General features: G+C 35.8%; 1 long non-coding RNA gene across 1 annotated transcript in view; it reads right to left on the bottom strand.

The window, feature by feature from the left end:
* The window catches only part of LOC307187643, a 472,947-nt gene that overhangs the window by 337,050 nt on the left and 109,346 nt on the right, over positions 1–26,551 (bottom strand). The window contains exon 2 of the long non-coding RNA XR_013828669.1: positions 16,826–16,872. This is a non-coding gene — a long non-coding RNA (uncharacterized lncRNA). The remainder of the gene's footprint in view (positions 1–16,825; positions 16,873–26,551) is intronic.

Raw genomic sequence — 26,551 nt, 5'->3', positions numbered from 1 at the left:
AGATGCTTTCATTGGCAAGTAGGAGATTTGGTCCTAGATTACCTATAACATCTTAAACTTAATATTATAATGCTACTTCTGTAGATCTTTTATTACAGTGATGAGGATGGACAGATCATGTAGTCACAGACCCTGAAAAAAACTGGTTTGTATGGGTTAACTATTTTCCAATGAGATCAGTCTAGCACTGCCACCTGCATTCCAAATGATTGGTCCCGAGAGAGTGATGATGTCATTATGCCAACACCATCACATCTCAGTGTTGTTATACTGAGTCAGCCAAATGTGGTCCCATATTGGTCTGGTTTCTGTTCTGGCTGAAATCCACAGTCTGGAAATGGTATTCTTTTTGAAACGATTAATGCCTTCGGTTATAATTATTTTAGTTATCAATTAGTCTCTGACAATGTTACCTAGATATTCACTGAAAATTATATGACTTGATCTCAAACAGAACACTTTAGGTTTTATCTTCTTAAATAAGTATCATAGCTAAAATTCCACTTATGACTTTTTCAGTATGTAATCTATAAGTAAACTTTATTTGTACAGTTAATCTGTTGCTAGAAAATAATTGCCAGTAAAGTCAGAGAGAAAAGAAACACAATAATTGGTCCTAAATTTCGAACTATTTTAACCAATGAAAGAAAAGAAAAATCCAACTAGTTAATTCCAGATTTTGAAGATTTGTACCACGAGTATTTTACAAACCTCACTGAAGATAAATGGAGGAAAGAGCCCACCAAGATTAAAATAATAATTGGACTTCTAAATTTTTAATTATACACCCATATCTATTTTTATTAGAACATAGCTATTGAAGAAAATACTAAATGCATTTTTCATGCCATGTTTTTAGTCTTGAAAATTTTTTAGTGGAAATCTATTTGCCTTTTTGAAGTATATCTGTAATGGTACACCTTAAGTTCATAACTTAATTTTAAGTAGCAAATAAAGATCTTTTGAATTTGAGCTAAGCTGTCAAACTCTTTACCTTTAAAGATCACTAGATGATTTTCTTAAAAAAAAATAAAGCAATATTTTATTGCTTTAAAATAAAGCAATTATTTAGTACTGAGTGGGATAATCAATCCCACTCAGTACTAAAACTTATACACACATAGCCCACATTAAAATTAAAAGAAGTTGGGCTTCCCTGGTGGCGCAGTGGTTGAGAGTCCGCCTGCCAATGCAGGGGACGCGGGTTCGTGCCCCGGTCCGGGAAGATCCCACATGCCGCGGAGCGGCTGCGCCTGTGAGCCATGGCCGCTGAGCCTGCGCGTCCGGAGCCTGTGCTCCGCGACGGGAGAGGCCACAGCGGTGAGAGGCCCGCGTACCGCAAAAAAAAATTAAAAGAAGTTATTTAATATCTTAAAGGGACATAAATTTAAGACTTTCATTAGTAATAATTACAATAAAAAGTAGCAACCAATAATAATGAGGAAAATTTCTGCCTATTATTGGTTATCTAGGAGAACTATTTTAAAGAAAAGATCTTTCCCAACTCCCCTCTGCCCCTATTAGAACTAATCCTCAGTAAAAAAAAATAAGATGAACAAGGTAGTAATCCATTATGAACTTAGATCAATTATTATCCTGACAGAGGATCTGTTATAAGAAAGAAAAATGTCCACATCTTTTAAATGCTTCTAATTCTATTACTATTCAACATTGTAAAATTGTCCACATTAAGCAATTATTCCCTTATTTTCTAAACTATATTTTAAAATCCTGTAAATAAAGTCACAAGTCTGATAAAGGGTAAAGAAACTATCCATTTGTACTGGAGTAAATACATCTATGGAAGAAAGCAAAGACAATGAATTATACAGGGAAAATAAAATTATTGTTCAAATGTATCTCTTTTTATTATTGAGCTATTTATGCCATAATTATCAGCAGCTCTTATATTTGTAAAATTAGTAAAGATTGGGGTGGTTATATGCTATTGAGCCATCTAGTTTGGGAATTTACTAGTAACAAGTCACTGGAGTTCAACCCCTTTGCTCTACCTCCACACATATTTTCAAGTAGTTATAATCAGAGCAAAAAATACATTTTATAGAGTTTTACACTCCTTCAAGATTCAAATATCACTAATAACCCACGTCCAAAATAACATATTATCTTTCTTAATGTTTTTCAATTCATCTGATTTCTAGAATTACAATATTCTATCAAAAAATGGATAGAAGATAAGTCAAAATATGTTTACCAGCATTTTCAGGTTATTCAAACCAATTATGAATGCTTCCCTTCAAAAACCACCAATGGGTTTATTTTTGAATACACTGAGAATAAAGGTATTATCATATTGGGTTTCTAGGACATTGGCTTTGGTACAAGTTATCAACAATAAAAATGATTGTTTGTCTCAGGATTTTAACATCCTATTATTTTTGCCATTGGTTAATTTCTTCAAGAAACTCTTAAGGAATTTTCTAATACTCAATTATTTTTGCTTAATTAAAAAAAATTATCTTTAACAGAGCACAAAACATGAGTTGTGTAGTTTCAGAAAATAAATAACAATGGAAATGAACTTAATAATTTAATATTTAATGAGACAGAAATAATAAATATTTAAACATTCTACATTCATGGATAATAAACGTTTGCTTTAAAATTAAGAAAATTTGTCATAATTAAAATAATTGTGAGAATTAAAATGGTTAATTTTCTGTTTGTTGTAGATAATTCATATTCAACTGATTTGAATGTATTTTTTAAATTATGCTTTCAGAGATTTTAAAAGTTATACATTTTGTTCAAAATAGTTCTTGTTTCTGAAACCCTCCTTACTGGAAAAGAGGCTAAAGGGAGACTAAAGGTAGACACAGACTATTTTATGCAGACCAGTTGTGAGAGTCTTTCCTCCAAAGAATTTTTCTGATGATTTTAAACAACTTACTTCTATAAGGTATATTACTGAATAGGGCTAAATTTATTCTTTCCATCTGATGTTTTGGTGTCACATAGACTGAACCATGACAGTTTACATATTAGTAAGAAAAGCCAATGTAGTATAATAAAATATGTGGAGTGGGCCGTGTTCTCTCTAAACAGTTTTTGACTTTTTGTTTTTTGATATCCTGGAGCCAGGACTTTGAAATGTTAAACCATCTATCTTATTTTATGAAACTGGGTCAATCTGCATTGATAACATTTCATTATAGACTCCATCTCAAAAACAGTATTGTATATTTCCCCAGAGAGATTACTCTATTGATGCCTTATGTATCAGACATTGACGACTTTATGTGTCAGCAACTGTCAATATGAGAAGCAATGTGTGTTACTGCAGTCACACATGCTGTATACATACTGCAGTCAACTAAAATCTGTCTCAGTTTACTCATCAATTAAATGGGTGATACTTAATTCCATTGGGACCTGTGAGTGGGAAATATACTAGCTTTATGTGTTGTTTTTACAAAATAGGCAGAAATAGATATAGAAAAAGCAAATATGTATGTTAATTCTATTATTTCTCTCATTTCTCTCATACCAGCGACTCATAAGAAAAGTAGCTGAGAAGTAGAATCCTAATTTGACTGCATAAATCAAGGTTGGTTTGCACTCAGGTGGTAAATTCTAATTCTAACAACTCCACCCGGTTTGCAAATATGGCTAAGAAACTTCTTTTTTTTTTTTTTACTTGTTCTGTTCTGTTCTTTCCATCCTCCCCCGGTACCACCTTCCCCAAATTAACACCTCCTACCCCCAACCCCAAACATTCTGGCTCCTCTTGATAGCTTATAAGCCCTGTATCAAACACCTGTGTGTGTAATTTGTTCCAACAGAAAACACGATTTCTCTTCAGAAGCAAGTAAAGCATATGGCATTTGATTCTCTAAGCACACTCTCAAATATTTTAAGCGACTTCTTGATTTTCATAATTCCGGCTCTGAAGTGCTTCCTTTTTTTACCTCAATTTCAAAATTACTAGGTATCATATGATCATTGTAAAGCTGTGCATTTTGCAAATCAACCTCAATTATTATTAGCCTTTGCTTTTTCAGCAGGAGAAATAAATTCCCCACAGTGGCCATTCATTTGCCTCTCAGCATGATCGTGTCCCTAAAGAAACTTGAATCTCAATCTACTTCCTCTTTTCTGGTTGGAAAACAAATGTGTGATTTGGGGTGAGTGCATATGTGAGTTTTACATACACACATAGAGGTAATAGCCTGTCCCCAGCACCACCTTATCCTTTAGAGCAATTGCAAATTCCCAGGAATGGGACTAGTTTCACAGGAAAGCAAAGCACTGGGGATTAATAGGTAAGCAATTTGGAGAACTTAGGAAATGCAAGTATTCCCTGTAACTTGCTGCACTCTGCCCTCATTCCTTCCCTCAAGCTAGAAAGACTTGGAGGAATGTTGCCAACCCATTAGCATTTCCAGAATTGAACATATTTTCTTGGAAATATTCTCTTCCCAAGATAGTACTATTGGAATTGTAACAAGAAATATTGAGCCCAACTTTACTGGCTCTCTCCAGGGTTGTGGGGAATAGGGTAGTTTCATAGATCAGCTTTGGAGTCACCTATGACAAAGATCTGAAAGGTTAAACATCAGTAGTCTATGATTTTTTTTTCTCTCCTTGGCTTTCTCCTGCCAAGAAATCTTTGTGCAGGGACTGGTGAAAACATGATGACAGCCCTTACATCCTTCAAGTCACAGTATTCTGAAGGTCTCCTCTTTCTCAGCATATTTTAAGTGTTATGTCTCCTCCATTTCTCAGAGGACTAAGGTGGTTATGAACCTTAACCATAAAGAAGGAAAGAAAACATAAAGAGAAGTGTATAAGAACATGATATTTAATTGAAAGTGCAGGGGCCAGTTATATAAGCAATAAAAAAAAAGACTTCTCTGCCAGGGAGAAAGAAAGATTATATACTTAAATAAGATAGTTAATAAGATAGCTTAAAAAGATCTTTTGTTTTTCTTTCCATTAACAACTTCCATTCACCTTATTCCCCCTATAAAGATATTATGACTTTTAGTGGGACCTGCCTTAAATAAACCATCCTAAAGGTAAGTACTATGTGATCAATCTATGTTTAAAATCCTGCAAAGGGACATGATTGCACAATAGATGTGTGCATATGATGCAATAGTAAATTCTTTTATTTTTTAGATAAAATACAGAGTAAGTGTATTTCTTATTTTTAATAGATAACACAATGCAAATAGTGTCCCTCTGGAGCTGTACAGTATTGTGGCCCCAAACTTTCGTTTATTATTTTTGTTGATCACTTCTGACAACACTATTTCAACTATTCAATCACACAGGCATAATTTGGGGTAAGGAATGCGTTCCATTTCAAAACCCCCTCAATAAAAGAAAGCTAAAGAATGTCAAACAAATGAGGAATGTTAGATTCTAATACATGTATTAGTAATATTTTTCCCACAGTATAGGATGATCACCCTGTCTCCTCATAGCTATTTTGTGATCTTCTAGAATCATTCAACATGAATTTGTGCCACAAGCCTGTTAGTACCACCTAATCTACTCAAATCTAATTTAAGTCAAATGCAAGGTAGACCGCTGCCCCAGATTCTTAACCCAGAATTTTTGGTGTCACATTTAATTTTGGTTCTCTCTCTGTCCTACTGCATTTCTAACTAAGGACCGTTTGAATATACTATTGTTTCTGTTTGTAACTGTCTGGTAGCAGTTATACTAATTCAAATTGATCAGCAGCCATTTATATTATATGTGAACCCATGGTGTAAGATGATGTAGCAAATCATTTAAAGAGCTTTCCCTGTGTTTTGTAATATCATCATGACATGATATAAAACGCCATGGGACAGGTCAGATTGCCTTGGTGTCACTACATCTTGTGTCCAAAACCTGGAACCTCTTTTGTCAGTTGGCGAATTAGCTTATGTCTCCAGAGATTCTCTGCTACCTGATGGTGTAATTCACAATTCAGATGCAAATTGACATACCCATTTCTCTGTTCAGAAAACATTCCCACACACAAGTCTGTCATCCTCTTCCTCATCAGTTTATTGAGATTCTGCAGCTTATTTTACTCAAAAAACTAGTACGTAAAGGCAGTAGAGAAAAGCACCCTGAATCTGAGGCAAATAAATAGAAGACAGAAAATAACACTTTGCAATTGGACTTCGAAAGGTCATTTAAAGTTGAAGACTATTCACTATTTCTTAAGTTGTATTTTGGTAAGTTCACAGATAAAACGAAAATGACTCAAGTTTCAACCAAAACTATTTTTACAGGCTACCTTCCTTCTAGGTAGTACTCATTTCCAAAATCTTATCTTGGTTACTCTAGTCAATGGTGTGACTGGAAATGATTCATTAATAGCCGCTCATGCCATTTTCTTCTGGGAATTATCTTTAATTAGGCAAGAGATAAATACAGCAAAATACTTCATGAGCTGAAGCTATTATCGTTATATCAAACAAAGGCCTAGACATAAACACATAGATTCATGTCTGGCCAGATGATAGGTTTGCTGAGATTGAGGACATGTTCTGTATCACAGTATTTTTAATATATTTTTCTAATTTCCCCATTACATACTAAAGAAAATTTTCAACCAGAGTGAGAGATACACACTAAGAATCTTGACTCAAGAAGGTCAAGAACTTGAAATAACCACCACCAACAAAAACAAAAATATTAGAAATCTCAAGAAAAATGGTTTCCCTTAAGAGATCATGCTATGGGCTTCCCTGGTGGCGCAGTGGTTGGGAGTCCGCCTGCCGATGCAGGGGACACGGGTTCGTGCCCCGGTCTGGGAGGATCTCACATGCCGCGGAGCGGCTGGGCCCGTGAGCCGTGGCCGCTGAGCCTGCGCGTCTGGAGCCTGTGCTCTGCAGTGGGAGAGGCCAAGGCCCGCGTACCACAAAAAAAAAAAAAAAAAAAAGAGATCATGCTATAATCCTACAGGTCATATTTGCAGACAGTTTTCTTTGGAAAAATTCCTTCTTAATGGTTGTAAAACTACTGATTCAACTTGGTACGTGACTTAAATACATGATAATTTGTTTAGAGAACTTTTTTTTCTGTGCCAAGTTTTTGGTCATAATTAATGTGGTGACTTTAGAATTAAGTGCAATAATGGGAAGATCAAATGACAGGATATGCCTTTTGTGACATATTGACTGTGGTATCTATGGCCAATTGTAGTTATTTTATTAATGGCCTCTTAGTTCTATGGTGTGTTTCTTTTGTCTAATAAGATACATTATCAGGTTTATTTAAAAAGTATTTTAGAAAGATTTATTGAATATTTACTATATTTTAATCATATTCATGTACACTGATTCTATTATACTTCATAATACAGCAAAGAGTACAAAACATTTGCTCATGAATGTTTAGAGACTAATCATTCAATGACAGACACAAAAGTATACAACCAGAATTTAAACTTGTCTGGTACTGACTGTCAGGCCAGTGTTCTCCCCATCACATAAAGAGGAACTTAATGAAAATCACAGGCATTATTTTAAGACGCAGCCCTCCTTGGCTCCTATAAAGTTTAAGGTTTATAAATTATTTTTTTAAAGGTATCTCATTATCTGTTATAGATGAAAGGTTTACTCCCCCCCTCCTCAAATTCATATGTTGAAGCTCTAACCCTTAATGTGATGACATTGGGAGAAAGGGCTTTAGGAAATAATTAGGGTTAGATGAGGTCTTCAGAGTGAGGCCCTTATAATGGGATTAGTGCCATTATAAGAATAGATACCAGAGAGCTTGTTCTCTGTCCCCATGTGCCCACAAAGAAAAGGTCATACAAGCAAACAGGGAGACGTTGGCTGCCTACAAACCAGAAGAAGAGACTTCAGAATAAAATCTACCTTGCTGGCACCTTGATCTTGGACTTCTCAGCTTCCAGAACTGTGAGAAATCAATTTCTGTTGTTTTAGCCACCTAGTCTATGGTATTTTGTTATAATAGCCTGAGCTAAGACACCATCTTATCTGAACCAAATTGACTACAATCTCATTTTAAGAATTAATATGGAGGAGAGGAGGCTGGTGGAGGGGAAGATCCATTTCCCTCTGTCTCAAGGAAGACATATATATATATATATATATATATTTTTTTTTTTTTAGTGAATTAAGAGGCACTAATATTTGCTCTATGTACTATTCTCCCAACCACCATCTTAAGTCTATGGTTTTTTATTTATTTTTAATAAATTTATTTATCCATTTCTGGCTGTGTTGGGTCTTTGTCGCTGTGCACGGGCTTTCTCTAGTTGTGGAGAGTGGGGGCTACTCTTCCTTATGGTGCACAGGCTTCTCACTGCAGTGGCTTTTCTTGTTGTGGAGCATGGGCTCTAAGCTCGCAGGCTTCAGTAGTTGTGGCTCGCAGGTTCTAGCGCACAAGCTCAGTAGTTGTGGCACATGGGCTTAGTTGCTCCGCGACATGTGGGATGCTCCCGGACCAGGGATAGAACTCGTGTCCCCTGCATTGGCAGGCGGACCCTTAACCAGTGCACCACCAGGGAAGTCCCTATGGTTTATTTTTATGGTATCCACATGTCCAAAAAAATATTCAGGCAATGACATTCTTACATATTCTTAAATATTCAAAAATATTAAATCAATGATATTTCTATATTTCTTTGTCTTATTCTAGATTTGTAAACAAATATCAAACTCGTGTGTCAAAATAATTCCTGAGGTTTTTGGTTGGATATTATCTTTTCTCAGATTTTCTCTCTGGTGTCTATCAATTTGAGGAAAGAATAACTCACCCACAAAAGACATTGATGAAAAATTTAGCAAAAGTATGAGCTCTCTTCAGACTACGAGAGACAATTTGCATGTAACAATTTTAGTCATATGATTTTAACTTTCGAAATATAGACTTCAACATACAGAAAAATTGTAGGAAATAAGTGACAATTAATTTTTTTAAGGTAGGCTCAGCTCTTTGCGGTCACAGGAGTTGAAAAAAATAATAAACATTTGAAATTCAGCAAATAGAGCCTATAATTAATCACTATCATCCTTAAAAGTATTACTTACATTTGATAACAAATTTGCTTTATTTGCAACCTCATAATGTAACTATCTCAAGGCAACCTATCACAAATCCAATAAAGTCAATATTATATATCTCTAGAAGTAAATTTGAAACAAAATCAAAGCAAAAATAGAAATGAGCTGAGAACTAAATTCTCAAATAACAGCATGTTAAATGAAGGAGGTTGGGTACACTTTGATAACAATACTGTTCTCATCAGAACAAATAAGGCTGTGAAAAGCTATGCTACTGAAATGACAGGAAAACCTTTGCTGAGACAGGAGGTAAAACTCACAACTGTGATATTGCTCAATGGTTTCTCAAGTCCCACTTCCACTTCTCTTTCTCAAAGTTATTTAAAGGTTTTGAAGTAAAGGACGGACAATCCACTGATTTTTTTCCAATTTAGCTAGCAGCTCACTAGAAATAGACAACTGGTAGCACTTTCAATTAAGTGTGCTTAGCTCCTAAATATGCATTGAATTTATATTTAAAGGATCTCTTACTGCATGGTAATTACATGGAGCAGTGAGAGGGCACATTCCAGTTTCCCTAAACACAATTGTATACTGTCAAGGGAAACTGGAAAGGCTTGATCGAGTTCTTCCTAATGACACATCCTTCAGGCATCTTCTAACCAAAATAATCTTCTCTAACAACAAAAGAAGTATGTTCTTACTATAGCAAACATGGAAAGTCAAGAAAAATATAAAAATGAGAAAAATTACATTCATTTTATATATTAATTTTTGTTAATTTTGAATACTGTTTTTGTTAGTAAAGCTAATAAACGATAGGGGTTCTATATCTAAACCTCTCTTTATATCATGATGTTATACATATATAACATCACTAAATGATCTAGTAATATAAAACTAGCATGGATGATTCTTCTTTATCATAAATTCAGGATAAATTCAGGAGAAGATATTCGCTTTTTTTCTTTTTTGATGTGGATCATTTTTAAAGTCTTCATTGAATCTGCCACAATGCCACTTCTGCTTCATGTTCTGGTTTTTTTATCCATGAGGCATGCGGGATCCCAGCTCCCTGACCAGGGATCAAACCCACACCCCCTTCATTGGAAGGCAAAGTCTCAACCACTGGACTGCCAGGCAAGTCCTGATATTCACTTTTTATAAACATTATTCAATGTATTAGTTTGAATATTCTATTGCCTGGACTGGAGAGCAAAACAATAAATAAATTCCATACTTTACAACTGTTTCAAAATAAAGTATTCAAAGATTCTGGAAGAGGCAAGGTCTTTGTCAAAGAAGAGATAACTTTGCTGAATTGATCCCACAAACTAATCATTTGTCACTATGATTTTTTTTTTAAATCAGAAATATAAATAATTGTAGTTAATCATATTGGGATAATATTGACTTACTCTATACGGACTGTTCCAGCTTCTATTGAAAGCTTCTTAATGAATGTGCCTGAAGATACTCATGTGCCCCAAATGAGATGCAGATGTATGGAAGTAAGCCCACCTCCCAATCCCCTAGGGAAGCTGTGTAGGACAGGGTCTGCTGAAGTCCCTGGGTCCAGATGCCTTGGGCCACTGGAAGTCATCCCTTTTACCCTAATCTGTCACACTAATTTTTTCTTTTTTTCTGTGAAAAGCATTGGGAAACTGTGTTTTTTGTTTTAAAAATTATTTAGTCCATGTTCTTGTGTACATGAAGCATATGACCAAAAAGTCATCCTGACCAGATTAACCTTAGTGGGAGGAAAATATTACACTCAAATATTTAGATGTCCACATTATCCCGGGTTAGCCACAAGATAAAATGCAAATTGCAAAAAATGTGCCTTTAAAACTTATGAACTTACTTTTCTATTTACCTAACCTCTGACAAACCCACATGATCTACCAAATTTCATTTAGGCATCAACCTGGGTGCGGACTTCTTCATCTCTGTTCTCTCTCATACACACTCACTTATATCAAGTTCCTTTCTATCAAGTCAGTGTCCTGCTGGGTGACTGACTAGTAATTGGACAAACCATTTGTGGTTAAGTGGTTTGATGTGCTAGCCTATTTAGATAACATTTGCATTTTAACAGAGACTATCAATTCTGCTGGAAGGTAAGGAATTTATCTGATGTTTGTTTGCATTACCACTGGACAAAATCCTTGGTTCATAGCTAATGCTCAGTTTTGTTTATTTGTTTGATTTTTAATGAATTAATAGATGCACTCTAGTAGCAAAAGCTAATTGCAACAGAAACTGTAAGATCATAGACTCATAATAACTTAGATTCATAACTGGCTGTGTAATTGTCCCAGCTACAGGGTCATCAGTACTGGTTTAGAATAAGAAAACTTTCATGGCAGAAGGAAAGAGAATTTATACATGTTTGAGAAGTGAAGATGAGTAGTTCTTAAACTATCATGTCTAGACTGGACAGTGTGAGGAAAATATGTCTTTGACATGTCTCCCTAAATGATTCATATTCACAAAAATAAAAAATGTGTTAAACTTTTTATTGAGTATTTTTGAAGGGTTTGTACTATGTACATAACCAGTAAAAGTAAGACATGTCAATGGATGAAAACATAAAGTATCTTTCCACTTTTGTTTCTTTGCTATTGTGACACATTTTATTTTGAAATTAAACTTCTCACATTTGGATGGGAACAGAGCATGTTCTTTAAATCCTAGTAAGGAAAACATGCAGAATGGCTTTGGATTAGAGGACATAAGGTATTTCTCTCAATAGCAACCCAGTTTTCATGAGAGGGTGGTGTGCTCACGGCCCCCATCTGCATGGTTGTGAACAGACCTTCTACCAAGTGTCCACCCCAAGCACACACAGATGTAGAACAAGGAGAACGTGTCCCCAGTGGAGAAGAGGGATGGCCCTATGATCAATTACACAGACAGGTGCTCTAGCTGCAAATTTCACCAAATTAATGGGAGAGGGAAAGCAAATAACACCATGACTCATTATACACAAAGCATCTCTCAACTACAGGCAGGATTTCAAGTAAAATGGATTAATTAAGTTCATAACTATTAAATATCATAGTCATTATATTTAGCAATAAGGGGTACATCAAGAAGTATAAGGCATAATTTCTGCCTTCAAGAGTGAGCAATCTAGTTAGGGATAAATATGCCCTAACATGAAAAAGAGAGGGAACAATTAGCTTCAGTAAGCATTTAAGATAAGATTCAATAGGTGGTGCCATATAATTGTACATAGACATTTCTTCTTAGGTGGTAGGAATTACTAAATGCTCTTTTGAAGGAATGTGAAGCAATAGATGGATAACAGCAGAATGAACAGCTGAGCGACAGTGGATAGTGGAGTGTGGTGGTGAAGAACACAGGTCCTGAATTTAGACTTTGAGTACAAGTCCTGAATCTACCACTTATAGAAAGAGGAAACATTATATGATGAGTAAAATAAGCAAGGGGAGTCAATGCAGGGTCTGGGAGTGGTAATAAATGAACCTAAAAAAGTAGGCAATATTTGGGGCATAGCCTTAGGTTTGAATGTCATCTAAAGATGTTTTTCCAGTAGACAGTGGAGAGCCATTAATGGGAAAAGTTGTCTACAAGGGCAGGTGAAATCCTCAGACCTGGACGTGAGGAGCTCCACACTTCAGATAACTTCACATATCAGAAACACAAAGCAAAATAAATGTGTTCAGTTACAGATGAGTGCCTCTGGCTCTCAGCAGTGGCACAGTAAGAACCATAATCCTGAAGGTCCACTTGGTGGCTCATACCATTCTGGTCTCAAGGAAGTGCTCTTCCACATCTTTACCTTATGTCCTTGAAATAAAAGAAAATTGCATCTGAATGTCTTAGAGATGTGAACGGTTTGTTCCTGCTGATACCAAAGATGGACAGTGCTTCAGAGAGTAGAGAATGTGAGCAGTAGAAGAATTTGGTGAGCGGAAAGACAAATTAATTAACTTGTCAAATTCTTCCTTTCAGAGTATGTGCATGCGATACATTTTTATACAAAGTATCATTCCCTAGGAATGTCAAACATCCATTTTGGGGATTTTTTTCATGTTCTAATTTGAAGTTCTGGAGAGATTCATGATTGAATCTTTATAACAGTTACAGTGATGGTGTAACAGCACCATCATTGTAACAGTCAATGTTAAACAGTTTACAGTTAACGTCTTTTTATATGTAGGTCTAGATGTAATATGGTATCACTTCTTTACATCTAAGTTAGGCGAGCACAGGAGAACTGTAATACTTTTATTTTCATAAAAGTGTTTAATATGATTTAATAAAACTTCCAAAATTAAAAATTTTTCATTTTATTTAAATAATTGAACCTATATTTAGTAATTATAATTTATATTTGATTTAATTTCAATAGGTGATTTTGATTATTTCAGAATATATTTTTGAAAACAGAAAATATAACTTTTCATTTTTTTATTTCCTTTTTAAGAATTTTATAAAATTATATACAAACTTAGTACATGGTGAATGTGATGGCATTTTATTTTTTATCCTTTACTTAAGTATTGTCATTAGAATTAAAATTATATAAAAATCATGACAATTATAACATTAATTTAGCTGAAATTAAGAAATAAAAATAACTTGTATTGAATAAATAAAAATATATTAATTCATGTGTCCTTATTTTATTAACCACACAAACTTTACCAGTCCACCACAGAACCAGAAATTCAAAACAATAATGAAATTCTATCTTTGATATTTTACTTATTTTCAGTCATTTAAAAATAGAACTTTATGTTTTCAGTTCTGTCCTTATGAATGTATATTTGACAAAGATTGGGGAATTTTTATTTAACAGCTTTTAGCTGGATTTAAAGTTTTAAACAATTTAGCCATAACTGTGGGGCTGTATATGCATTCTTGCCTTACGCTCTGTGAATGTAGAGGTGGGCTGACAAGACCAGAAGTAGTCAAGAAATATTTCAATTAAGTACATTTTAGATACTAGGACACATCTTCCAAAGAAAAGTTCAAAACTCTTGCCCTCCCAATGCTCCTTTTTCTAGGCTCAAGAATAATTTTCTTCACTAATTTGGTTTCTTGATTGCTCTGATAAAAGGGCTGTTCCTGGGAGTAAACATGAGTGTTCTATCCCCAAGAAAAGAATTAGCTCATGTTGTAAATGAACAAATTTGGAGTCTGATTTGTATACTACTTGGATAAGGTTAGTTAGCCAGTCCAATGAAGTCAATTACCTCAAGTTTCGAAGCCTACCCCACCAAGCACAACATCCTCAAATATACTGACCTCACCTATAAGAACTTGCCCCAAAGTGAGCCAGCTCCCTCTCCGATGACCCTGCAGTGCCTTCCTCAAGCTGCAGCCACAGCAGGGCTGGGCAGGCAGGACTCCCAGCTTCCTCAGACAGCAGAACCTTGGCACTCATTTCATATGTGCTAACGTTCTCTTACAATCAGAGCATTAAAATTATCTTTTGTAACTAAGTGATTTCTAAATAAAAAATCAAAAATAATTTTAGAAAAATTCTCTTTAAAAGAGTCTGAAATATTACTCTCCACAATTCAGAAGGGAACCGTTCTCAGTATGTGGGAATAAAAGATAGCTAATTTGTAGTCTGTGATCCTTCTGAATTACCAAAATTAGTCAAGGTCACATTTTTTAAGCAAATGGCTTTGGAAAAAAGAGAATAATATCCAATTCGACAATTTATGGCTTAGATGCTGCTGCAGGTTGACAGCTACTTTCAAATTGTTTTCTACTTAAACTTTACATAAAAATGACATAGTAACCATAGAACTATCGCTTATTAAATAGTTGATAAATCTGAATAAATATTGAAAATTTAATTTGTTTTCAATTAAAAACAATAAATATATTTGAATACAATTAAATCTTTACTTGTGACAATATGCAACTGAAAATCTTTATTTTTTTTTGTTTTTTTGGTTTATTTTGCCAAGAGTCCATGCAGAAACACCAAAAATGTATAAATAGATACAATTAGAAACTTAAAGGTAAAACATAATAAGATACTAATATAGAAAGATGAGTTGGGATGAAAATTTTATATATATATGAAAAACAGTGGTTTTTTCCCCAAGATATTGATTGTTGATTCAGATAATTTAAGGTGTGTTCTTTTTCCTGGAAACATCTATTTTTGGAAAGCTGTATTTCAAAATTTCACTATGGTCATATAAAAACACTTCTGTTAGCAGTTCTTAGCCTTTTGAGAACAAAATTAAATCATGTCTAAACTTTAAATTGTATAAGGTAAAAGGGAAACGATATCAGAGATAACAAATTGAACTATATCAGGACTTAAAAACAAGTTTCCAAATGATTAAAGTAATTGAATACTCAAAAGAAGGAAAATAAGGACTTGGAGTGGAAGCAACTCCAGTAAGGACTTTGAGTGGACATGGATTACTAAATTTACAACCCAAAGCGAACTCAAAATTGCTAACAAATAAACTGTAAAGGAATCTGAGTCAACAGAATGTGAACAAAGAAAGGGTCACTACTCTTTAACGTTATTTCATAGAAATCGATTAAAAACAAGGCAAGGATAGAATTAACCAAAACCTAATAGAATGTCAGACACACAAAGTGAAAGTGAGAATTGAATCAACTGTCCAAATACTTCTACTTCCCTAAATACCGCTGTATAAAAATCAAGAAAACTGAAGAAAAATTGTTCTAGTTTGAATCCTGAATATTTTCCATATTCTCCATGTCATATTCTGTCTAAATCTACATTTCCATGAGATATAATATTTTAAATCTGCTTTGATAAACCCTGAAACATTAGTAATAGTAGCAGCATTACCTAAACTTTTCCAATATGCAAATACACTGTGCTACACATTACCGATGTATCATATCAACTAATTTACAGGACCACACTGGAGAAGCAGAGGCAAAACGAGGATAAGTGATTTGGTCACCAGTTAGAGAATGCAGTAAGTGGTGGAGCTGCAGATGCCACCATGTCTGTCTGACTCAGAAGAACGGGGACACATCTAGTGTTCTTCACTGCACTAGATATATGTGAAGAGCTGATCCCACAGAAGATTTTTAAGGGGAAATTATGTCATCTGCCCATCAGCAACATTTAGAACTTCCAATGAAAGTAACAAATTGAGTTGAATAGGGCTAAAACTAATATGGAAAATATTAGAGTCCAGCAGAGGACATTAAGATAGTTCAGTAATATTTCATGGTTAGCAGAGTTAAAGGCAGCTGAGATACCTAATAAGATGAGTACAGTCAAAGACCCTATTTCAGAGTTAATAGGCAGATCATTACAAGCTTTGACCAAAGCAGTCCCCACACTGACCTAATCAAAATCCAGAATGAAAATTATCATAAAGTGCATGATGAACCAATTAGCCTGGAGCTGGGTTGCTTCTATCTGCTCAAGTATCTCAGCTGGGAATGGTAAATTAAAAACTAAAAGGAAATGAGGAGGAAAAAAGCACTAGAAGGCAGGAGAATTAGTTTAAATTCGGGGCCCTTATGAGAAAGTTTCAGAGAGATCCCTTTGGCTTTGTTTACAGAAAAACAAACACCACATACATAGATCTCTGGCAAACAGCAGGTAACCCTATGTGGGCCTCCACCAATCTCAGGGGGGCATGGGTAGTACTTGTATGCCACTTAGGTAAGAAAGAAGTGTTTTTGTTCACCATCTTAATGGAAAATATTAAAAAATAGCACGGAGGTGGAGTTTTAGAGCTTCAAGTGAAGACTGTGAAAACGAGCAAGTAGCTCATTTGAACCAAAGATAAAAATTTAACTAGAACCCTAGAAATGATAGCTTTATTACTTACCCATTTTCCTGTGCATTCTCTATTTTGTGCCTTTTTCTGTATCAAATCTGGAAGAGAAATGTAAAAGAATTTGTGTGAAAAAGAAAAGAATACCAAAAAAATTACAAGATTGACATGATACCTTTCTCCAAAGGCCTTCTTAGCTTTGAAGAAGCCTAAGAAATGAGGTGAGACTGAATCATGTAGAAGAAAGAAAACAAGATCTATCATTTGGGAAACTACATTTAACTATGCCATTAACTAACCATGTTGCCATTATCAATTTCCTTTCCATAACTTAGTCATATAAAAAATTTATTTGCTTATTTTTATTTATTTATTTTTTAATTCAGTGAGTAGGTTAAACTCACAATGTTCTAAAGAATTTCTAGTTCAAAAATGTTCTCATTTTAAAATTTTATTTGGACATTGGTAGGAAAATATTAATAATAAAAAAGAGGAATTATCTCAAACATGCTTTGACTTCCTTTCAAATACAATCAGAGAATGTTCGTTTGTTCATTTTCTAGTCTTCTGGTAAACCTGAATTACCTTCCCTTCCTTTCCTTTTGCATTACCCTTTTCAAAGTAGTCACTTCAGAAAACTGCACTGACTCCAAACATAATTCCATTGTCCTAAACTTTTTGGAATTGCCTTCATGAAATTTAAACAGCAGAGAAACATTATTACTTAGAAGTCACAAGTCATGTTCAAAACTATAACTCAATTTGATCACCTCATTGAATCTCAAATTGTATTATTAGAAAAATTTTAACAAATAAGTTTCAATATTGAACATGTGCTATCTAAAACTATTTTACAGAAAGTACCACATCCATAAAGAAATTAAAAAAAAAAATAGACGATGAAAGAGAGAGAGAGAGGAGAGAGAGAGGGAGTGGTTCTAAATCAGGGGTCCCCAACCCCCGGGCCGAGAACGGGTACCGGCCCATGGCCTGTTAGGAACTGGACAGCACAGCAGGAGGTGAGTGGTGGGCCAGTGAGTGAAACTTCATCTGCCGCTCCCCACTGCTCGCATTACTGCCTGAACCACCCCCAACCCTATCCCAGGGAAAAATTGCCTTCCACGAAAGCAGTCCCTGGCGCCAAAAAGTTGGGGACCCCTGTTCTAAATGATTTGCAACAAGCAAATAATTACTTTTCCCTAAACATTACTGGCCAGGAGAGAACTGTCCTGCTGCATGAATAGTTTATCTTCTTGGGAAGATACTCATATGTGTCTCTGAATCTGGGACTGGTGATCAATATAACCAGTCATGTTTCATAGCTGGGTCCTTTAATTTATCTCCAGATGGTAAATTTGAGCCAAAGTTAGTATAATAAAATGGTATGGGCATTAGAGTCAGACACACTTAAGCTGAAAACCCAGCTTCACCACTTGCTAATTATGTGATTTCAGACCAGTTACTGAGCCTCGGTCTGTCAACTTATGGGAATATTACCTAATCATGGGGCTATTTTAAGAATCAAAAAAAAAAAAAAAAAAAAAGTGAAAACTCTTAGCGCAAAGCCTGGAACAGAGAGGCTGCTTGAATGTGGTGGAAGCTGCATCGCAGTTCCGTATCACCTCCTTGTGCGTCATAGAGAACTGCTCAGATGCAACTCAGTGAAAAGACTCCACACACTGGATAGATGGTGGCAATTTCAGCAAACAGATAAAACTGGAAATTTTCAACAATGAAATAGAAGGACTGATTAGGAAGAAGCTAGGTTAAAAATGGGCATCTTTGTACCTAATAATACTGGAAAACGGGGACTAAAAAGAGGCCAGAGTTCCTGCAAAAGTGACAGATGCCCTACCTAGAACCCTGACTCTTACAAGAAGATGTGAAAGGTTTCAATTTAATATTTGATTTAAAGGAGAGACCCTTTTTCATCAGAGTGACAGCTAGTTTGGGACCCATGGAGGGAATTACAGTACATCTGGTAATTATATACTTTGTGTGGGCTTGATGGGTGGGGACGTTTGGCACTTAAGCATCTCTACAAACCCAGGGGGCATTACCTTTGCAGAGACTGCACCAAAATTGAAGCCTGGGAGAGAATTCCAGTCATGCTGGAATTCAATACAGCTTCCTTTTGAACAACCTTGTGGATCTGGTTACTCTCAAACAATTTGTGTGCTCCCACACATAGACTCAAAGATGAAGCCATTTTGGGAGCAAAGTAATTGACAGATAAATATTATTGATTGCACTTAACCAAATACCTTGAGAACATCAAGAGTGTTGGCTGGACTGAGTGCATGGACATGTATGCCTCTGCTATTGACATGCAGTTCTTCCCTCTCTTGCAGAGATCTGCATAAAGTTTTTCTTTCTTTTTTTTTTTGTCAGAAAAAATTATGAAAGTGTCACTTTCCCTTTGCAGTTAATTCAGGAGAGATCCTCAATTCGAGCAGGGCACATTTTCATGCAAATACAGCAGCACAGTTTCCAGCCCCCTAATAGCTTCTTACAAATGATGTGCCATTACAACGAGGTTTATTTAAACAAATTTAATACATCTTTAATCAAGCTGGAGAGCATTTTCAAAGGTCACGCTCCAAATCAGGATCACTGTACTGAGCTTATCAAAGTATTAGCTTAAGGGGGAGGGAGAATTATTTCTTGGACAAGTAATTTTAGGCAAATCTTTATTTACATTTTTATTCAGTTATTAAATTTTATTCCTATCCCTCCTCCTTCTAGTCTCCATTTATGAACCTATAAGAAAGTCTGCAAATGGAGCTATAAGCATATCACTGCAGTCAGTCCTTCTAGAGGCAACGCCTTTGAAGACAGAGGGTCTAAAAGGCAAGGACAAGAGACCAGGCGTTTTCAATGTCAGAGATAATCTTTTAGTGCCTCTAAAGCATCCTTCCCAAAGGTCTCACATTAGGCTCTGTATACAGTGCTGAAATTCTAATGCACTGTTTCCTCAGTGGATAAATGAAATAGACTTTGAGAGTTGCCCTAACCAAGACCCTCATTCTTTCTCCCTCTCTGTCTCTCTGTCTCTGTCTCTGTCTCTATCTCTCCCTTTCTCTCACTACGTGTGTAACATATATGCAAGCAAATATTTATTGCCTTCCATTAATTATTCCCACAAGCACTTAATGTTATTATTCGAGGTTCTTCCTGACTCCTGAATCCTTTACATGAATATTTACCAGACAAAAAAGATCAGCTTGATTCACCTAGGAAAAATAAGTTTATCTTTGATACTAGATCTTTGGACAAATGTCAGTAACAGCAACCACCATATGCAGTCATGATGACAGAGGAAATGTCAGTGTTTTCAGAGTGTGAGCTTCCATTCTGTACAATTCAACCCTTTATCCAAGTATAAAAGTAACTAATGAGGCCCCAAGATTAAAGGGGAAGTGAACTCTGCAAGAACACAGAAATAGCTGATGGGAAGAGAAGAGTTACTCCCGAGGATTTTAATGCTCATTAGACTCAGGAGCTTTCAAACTTCTCAACAACATAGAAATGAAACAGAGCATCTGAAAAGACAACACTGAGATAATGAAAAGATCACGCAGCACTGCTATTGAATCTATTTGGGGGTCTTAGCTCACTACCAGAAATTGCCTCTAGGGTGAAGAAAACTGGGGAATGGGACAAAACAAGAGAATCACAGATAATCGTTTTTGCAGGGGACAAAGCACCACCCCTCCATGTAAAGGACATGTCGGTAGTACCCACCAAATGTGGTGCCTTGTAGGTCACGGCAAAAGGAACAGTGAGTAGGTAGAAAATAGGAGAAAGAAAATGAAATTGTTTGTGGCTTAGGATACAAGGGAATTCATATGTAATCAATAACAGCAGAACGAGGATTAGTAAACAGTGATTTGGAATTTGGGTTGATTCACAGAGAAATTACTGAATGTCTTAATATTAGGTAATTGGTGGTAAAACTTACAAACAAAATAAAAACATAAACAAAATAAAAACATAAACAAAAAACCCTGTTGCACACAGTGAAATGCAAGTATGTATTTGAAGATATACTCTCTATTTACAGATTGATTTTTTCCCTTTTATTTCTAAATATGATTATCCTACTATTCTAAAGGCACAGATTGTCATTTTCAAGGGATGCGTGGCAAAAGTTAAAAAATGAAGGTGAGTTTTGAATGATTTTATATCCCTGGCTTATTCAAATTATGTGCCCTTTCAAAAAAGTGATGGGTTTGTTGGGGGAATGTGAGAAGTTACCTTAGTTGGAATAAATGGCAGCCATTATTTTCTGTAATCTCTGGGCAAATTTTTATTTGTCTTGATGTGTCTGTATCCTAGTATCAGCAACTCTACAGTAGCCTGGCTTATTCTCTTGTCTTACAATATCCCTGACTTCCTTGCAAAGGCTAAATGGCCACACACTGCTTCCCCCTGGCAAGCTTGGTGGTTTGAGTCTCGTTTCTTTTCTACAGCATTCCTTCCTCACCTCCCCACTCTGGCCCCACTCCCCTCACTCTCCTTTTCCTGAACCAGAATATGGAACTCTAAGAACACTGGCACAAGGCTTTCTGTGTCTGTGGTGTCAGCAACTGCGTTTCTGCACGTGTGTGTGGACATGATGTGGCACAATTAAGAGTCATTCTCCACACCCCACCAGCACTATTCACCTGTGCAGCCTTAGAAACGTGTACATCCTGGTGTGCCACTCAGAAACTCTGATACATTGGATCTTGCCTGAGGCATGGTATCTGTATTTTGAAAAAGTTTCCTGGGTGATTTCTGTAGGAAGAATAGTGGAATCCTGAAACAGCCATGTCATCTTCCTAACTAATTCATTTTCTCGCTATGTTATACAGTCACTTATCCTCTTAAGCCTCAGTTTGAAAGATGGAGAACCATTCATTTATCCCTTCATTCTTTCAGAAAGTATGTATTATGAATCTACCGTGTGCTTTGCATAAATGAATATTTTTCCAGGAAATGTCAGTCTAGTGGAGTAGACTGATTTAAATTTGATAGGTATGTATAAAGACCTTGGAGAGTTGAAGCTACCAGTTCTCTCGAGGGATGTCAAGGTTGGGAAGACTTCACAGATCAAATGATATTAGCTAGGTTTTAAATGATAAATATACTTTCACTAGGAGGAAGAGGAAGGGGATTTTAGCAAGAAGGGGGAGCATATTTAAGACAGAAACATGAAACATGTGGTTTATTAAGGCTGTGGTCTGAGAAATAAAATAATCAATGAGGTAATATTGGGAAGTGTGACTAGGAAGATAGGTTAAGACTGAACTTTGAAGGTTCTGAAAAAACATGCTGAGGAATTTGGATTTTTTTCTTGTGGAAAATGAGTTACCAGTTTTTTCTTTGCCTGTTTTTAACATGGAAATCACTCATACACATATGCACACAGAGACATAATTCCAGAGGTAAATTTAGTATCAGATGGAAGAGAGTGGGACAGGAAAACTGATAAGAAAGAGAAAGAAGGGAAAGAGTTGAGAGTCACTCTCAGGTGAATCAACAGACTGTAATGACTAACTCTGAGTGATAAGAAAACAATAGTCATTTCTACTTAACTGGTTTGAAGACAAAACGAAATTAAATCAAAATATTTTGAAAACGCAAAAAAACTTGCAGTGAGGAAAGTCAATGTAGAAATCTCTAAAAAGACAAACGATCCAATTATTCAAGTTAATAGCTTAAAGGATATTATCACTTGGATATAGACAGTGTACATACGTTATTTAATGAAATTGAAAGAAGGATGTCTTGGTTTGGTAAAATGATATGACTTTTTTTACATAATTTGAAATATATGGAATTCTAAAGACTCAGTTTTTCTCCAGTTCTAATTTTCCATTTTAGCCTATACAGGCTTAAATACTTTTTTTGTTGTCACCATAGTTCCTTTAACAGTAAAACAATGGTTAAATTAGTCATCAGCATCCCATAGACTATGGCCCAATGAATTACTGGATAAAAGGTGAATTATTTGACATTATTCTACATGTCTATGAGTTTAGTTCAAAGAAATGACAAATCCATATGCTCAACTTTTATTTTTTAACATCTTTATTGGAGTATAATTGCTTTACAATGGTGTTAGTTTCTGCTTTATAACAAAGTGAATCAGCTATACATAAACATACAGCCCCATATCTCCTCCCTCTTTTATCTCCCTCCCACCCTCCCTATCCCACCCCTCTAGGTGGTCACAAAGCACCAAGCTGACCTCCCGGTGCTATGTGGCTGCTTCCCACTAGTTATCTATTTTACATTTGGTAGTGTATATATTTCCATGCCACTCTCTCACTTCGTCCCAGCTTACCCTTCCCCCTCCCCGTGTCCTCAAGTCCATTCTCTATGTCTGCGTCTTTATTCCTATCCTGCCCCTAGGTTCATCAGAACCTTTTTTTTTTTTAGATTCCATATATATGTGTTAGCATATGGTATTTGTTTTTCTCTGACTCACTTCACTCTGTATGAGTCTCTAGATCCATCTACCTCACTACAAATAACTCAATTTCGTTTCTTTTTATGGCTAATATTCCATTGTATATATGTGCCACATCTTCTTTACCCATTCATCTGTCGATGGTCACTTAGGTTACTTTCATGCCCTGGCTATTGTAAATAGAGATGCTCAACTCTTGAATAAGGGAGTGATGTGGTGGGGAATGGGGTGAGGTGGGGCGATCACTATGCAAAGGCGAACATGACTTCTCTATGATGCTTCCCTGTACTTACTATGTTCTGGTGTACAGAAGGGTGGGAATAGAACTGAAAACCCTGACTACAAATATACTTTTTGTTGTTGTTTATATAGACTTTATTTTTCAGAAGTTTTAGGTTCATAGCAAAATTGAGAAGATACAGAGATTTCCCATATACTTCCTGCCCCAACACATGCAGTCTCTCCTACAATCAACGTCTCACATCAGAAAGATAAATTTGTTACAATTGGTGACTCTACATTTATACATCAAATCCATTATATTATGGTTCACTCTCGCTGTTTTACATTCTACTGGATTTGACAAAGGTATAAATGATGTGTATCCAACACTACAGTATAATAAATAGCTTCTGTGCTCCACCCATTCATCCCTCTGTCCCCTCTAACCCCTGGAGATCACAGATCTTTCCACTGTCTCCTAGTGTTGCCTTTTCAAGAACTTCATACAGTTGGAATCATATAGTATGTTGCCTTTTCAAATTGGCTTCTTTCATTTAAATATTCATTTAAAAAAAGTTTTTCCATGTCTTTTCACAGCTCAATAGCTCATTTCTTTTTAGCACTGAATAATATCCCATTGTCTGGATGTGCCACAGTTTATTTATCCATGTATTTACTCAAGGACAACTTGGTTGCTTCCAAGTTTTGACAATTATAAGTAAAGCTGATATAAACATCCGTGTACACGTTTTTGTGTGGACATAAGTTTTCAATGCATTTGGGTAAACACCAAAGAGTGCAATTGTTAGATTTTATGGTAAGAGTATGTTGCTTTCTAAGAAAATGCCAAACCCTTTTCTAAAGTGGTTATATCATTTTGTGCTTCCACAAGCAATGAATGTGATTTTCTGTTGTTCTACATTCTTGCCAGCATTTGGTGTTATCAGTGTTTTAGATTTTGGCCAGTCTAATAGGTGTGTAGTGATATCTCCCTGTCATTTCCCTAACTAATGACATATGATGTTGGACATCTTCTCATATGCTTATTTGCCATCTGTATATCTTCTCTGGTGAGATGTCTGTCCAGGTCTTTTCTCATTTTTAACCAGGTTGTTTTCTTATTGTTGTATTTTAAGAGTTCTTTGTATATTTTGGACAACACTCCTTCATCAGACATGTCTTTTGAAAATGAAGACATGTCTGTGGTTTGCCTTCTTATTCTCTTGTCAGTGTCTTTTTCAGAGCAGAAGTTTTTAATTTTTGTGAGGTCCAGCTTCAGTCCCAAAGTCAATGATTTCTTTCATGGATATTACTTTTGGTGTTGTATCTAAAAGTCATCCTTATACCTAAGTTCATCTAGATTTTCTTCTGTATTGTCTTCCAGTAGTTTCATATTTTTGCATTTTATATTTAGGTCCCTTTTGAGATAGTTTTTGTATAAAAAGGTATAAAGTCTGTGCCTAGATTCATTTTCCTTTTATGCACAGATGGCCAGTTTGAATTTACTTTTGCTCAAAGAAAATAATTTAATCAGGGATGGACATTATGTTGTTTAGGAAAGGGTTGTTATGAACCCCATTTCTTATGTATGGTAGGCTCTTGGGTCCTGCCTGGAAACTGAAAGATCAGAAAAGGAGAACTAACACCATTCTGGAAAAGAGTATAGAGCCATAACTCTGAAAGACAAGTAGTCTTGTCAATGTCTTACCTTTAAGAAATTGTTGATATACAACAGAAATTTGTATTTTCTTATCTTGGATAAGCATTTTTTGCCTTGGGAGATGTGTGTGTTCTGTCTGAAAAACTCCCCATGAGAGTCTAGAAGTTAGCAAATACAAAGAGGGGCCGTATTCTGGACTAAATAAATCAGTCATTCAGAAATATATTGCTGAGAATTATTGTGTACTGCATAACACCCTGGTACAGGAGGGGGCCAGATTCTTTTGGAACACCATCCTTGAGAGCAGGGAGTTGTATTTGTCTAAGGAAAATTGAAAGGGGTGCTCCTTTAGGAGAGATTAAAAGGAGGTAAGCCTCAAGAAGTAAAACAAGGTCAGGAACAGGGGTCTGCTAATAAAGAGACTATTCAGTCAAGTTCCTGGCTTGCAGTTGAACCAGGTTTAATAAAAGTATTATTTTTAAAGTAGTGGGTGGGGACTAAGGGAAAAAGAAAAACAAACAAACAAAAACAGATGATGCATTTACCCAAGACTAACAAGAACAGAAGGTATTGCCACCCCATAAGCTGAAGGGGCAAGTGATGGGATTGTTAAGGGGGTACTCAGAGGAGTGGGCCACTTAAGATCTTTGTCCTTTGGGAGGTGGATGACCAGTAGTGGGAGCCACTGGAATATGTCTTCATGTCATTTTGCTTCCACTTTCCAAACATATCCCTTTATCTCTCATTGGCTAAACTGCAGAAGCCAAAGGGAAAAGGATCTTGTAGAGTCAGTTCTGACAACCCAGTTTCCCAGAGCACAAAGCAGAATGGGATGTACAAAGGTAGAGAATAGATCTGGAAGGGTAGAACATATGCAACACAGCAACCACCTGTTTTTGAGTGTGTGTGTGTGTGTGTGTGTGTGTGTGTGTGTGTGTGTGTGTGTGTGTGTTTGAGAGAGACAGACAGAGAAAGAGAGAAGAGAGAGGTGTTTTTCCTTTAGTCTTTGAGTCTAACAGGAAGGTTTCAATATTGTTATTTCCTCTACTTTCTCCTAATTGTCCAATAAAGTATTTTTCCAGTCTTGTACTACCACCAAAATGAAAGAAGGATTCAGTATGAAAAGGGAAGCCTTACCTGCAGGATGCTTCTGCTAAGGCCGGCATAGTAAGGACTGCCATGAACCAAAGAATACTATGAATCTGGGAGTCTTAGAAAGCAACAATGACTTAAGACCAAGATATAGTAAGAAGAAGCAACCAAGACTTGAAGGTACTGTAGTATATAAGTGGACTCGGAAGTGGATTTGAGACCACCCTCTTTAGATTTTGTTTTCAAAATACACAAAAAAGATGACACATGATAAATTCATGGATAATTTATTATATCACATTATTTTGAAAACATCTATAGTCACTAACTAGTAAAAAGAGTCATCTTT

The sequence above is a fragment of the Stenella coeruleoalba genome (assembly GCF_951394435.1).
Source record: "Stenella coeruleoalba genome assembly, chromosome: 6".
Lineage (NCBI taxonomy): Eukaryota > Metazoa > Chordata > Mammalia > Artiodactyla > Delphinidae > Stenella > Stenella coeruleoalba.
Note: the sequence above shows the minus strand (reverse complement) of the source record. Positions and strands in the feature narration are given on the sequence as shown.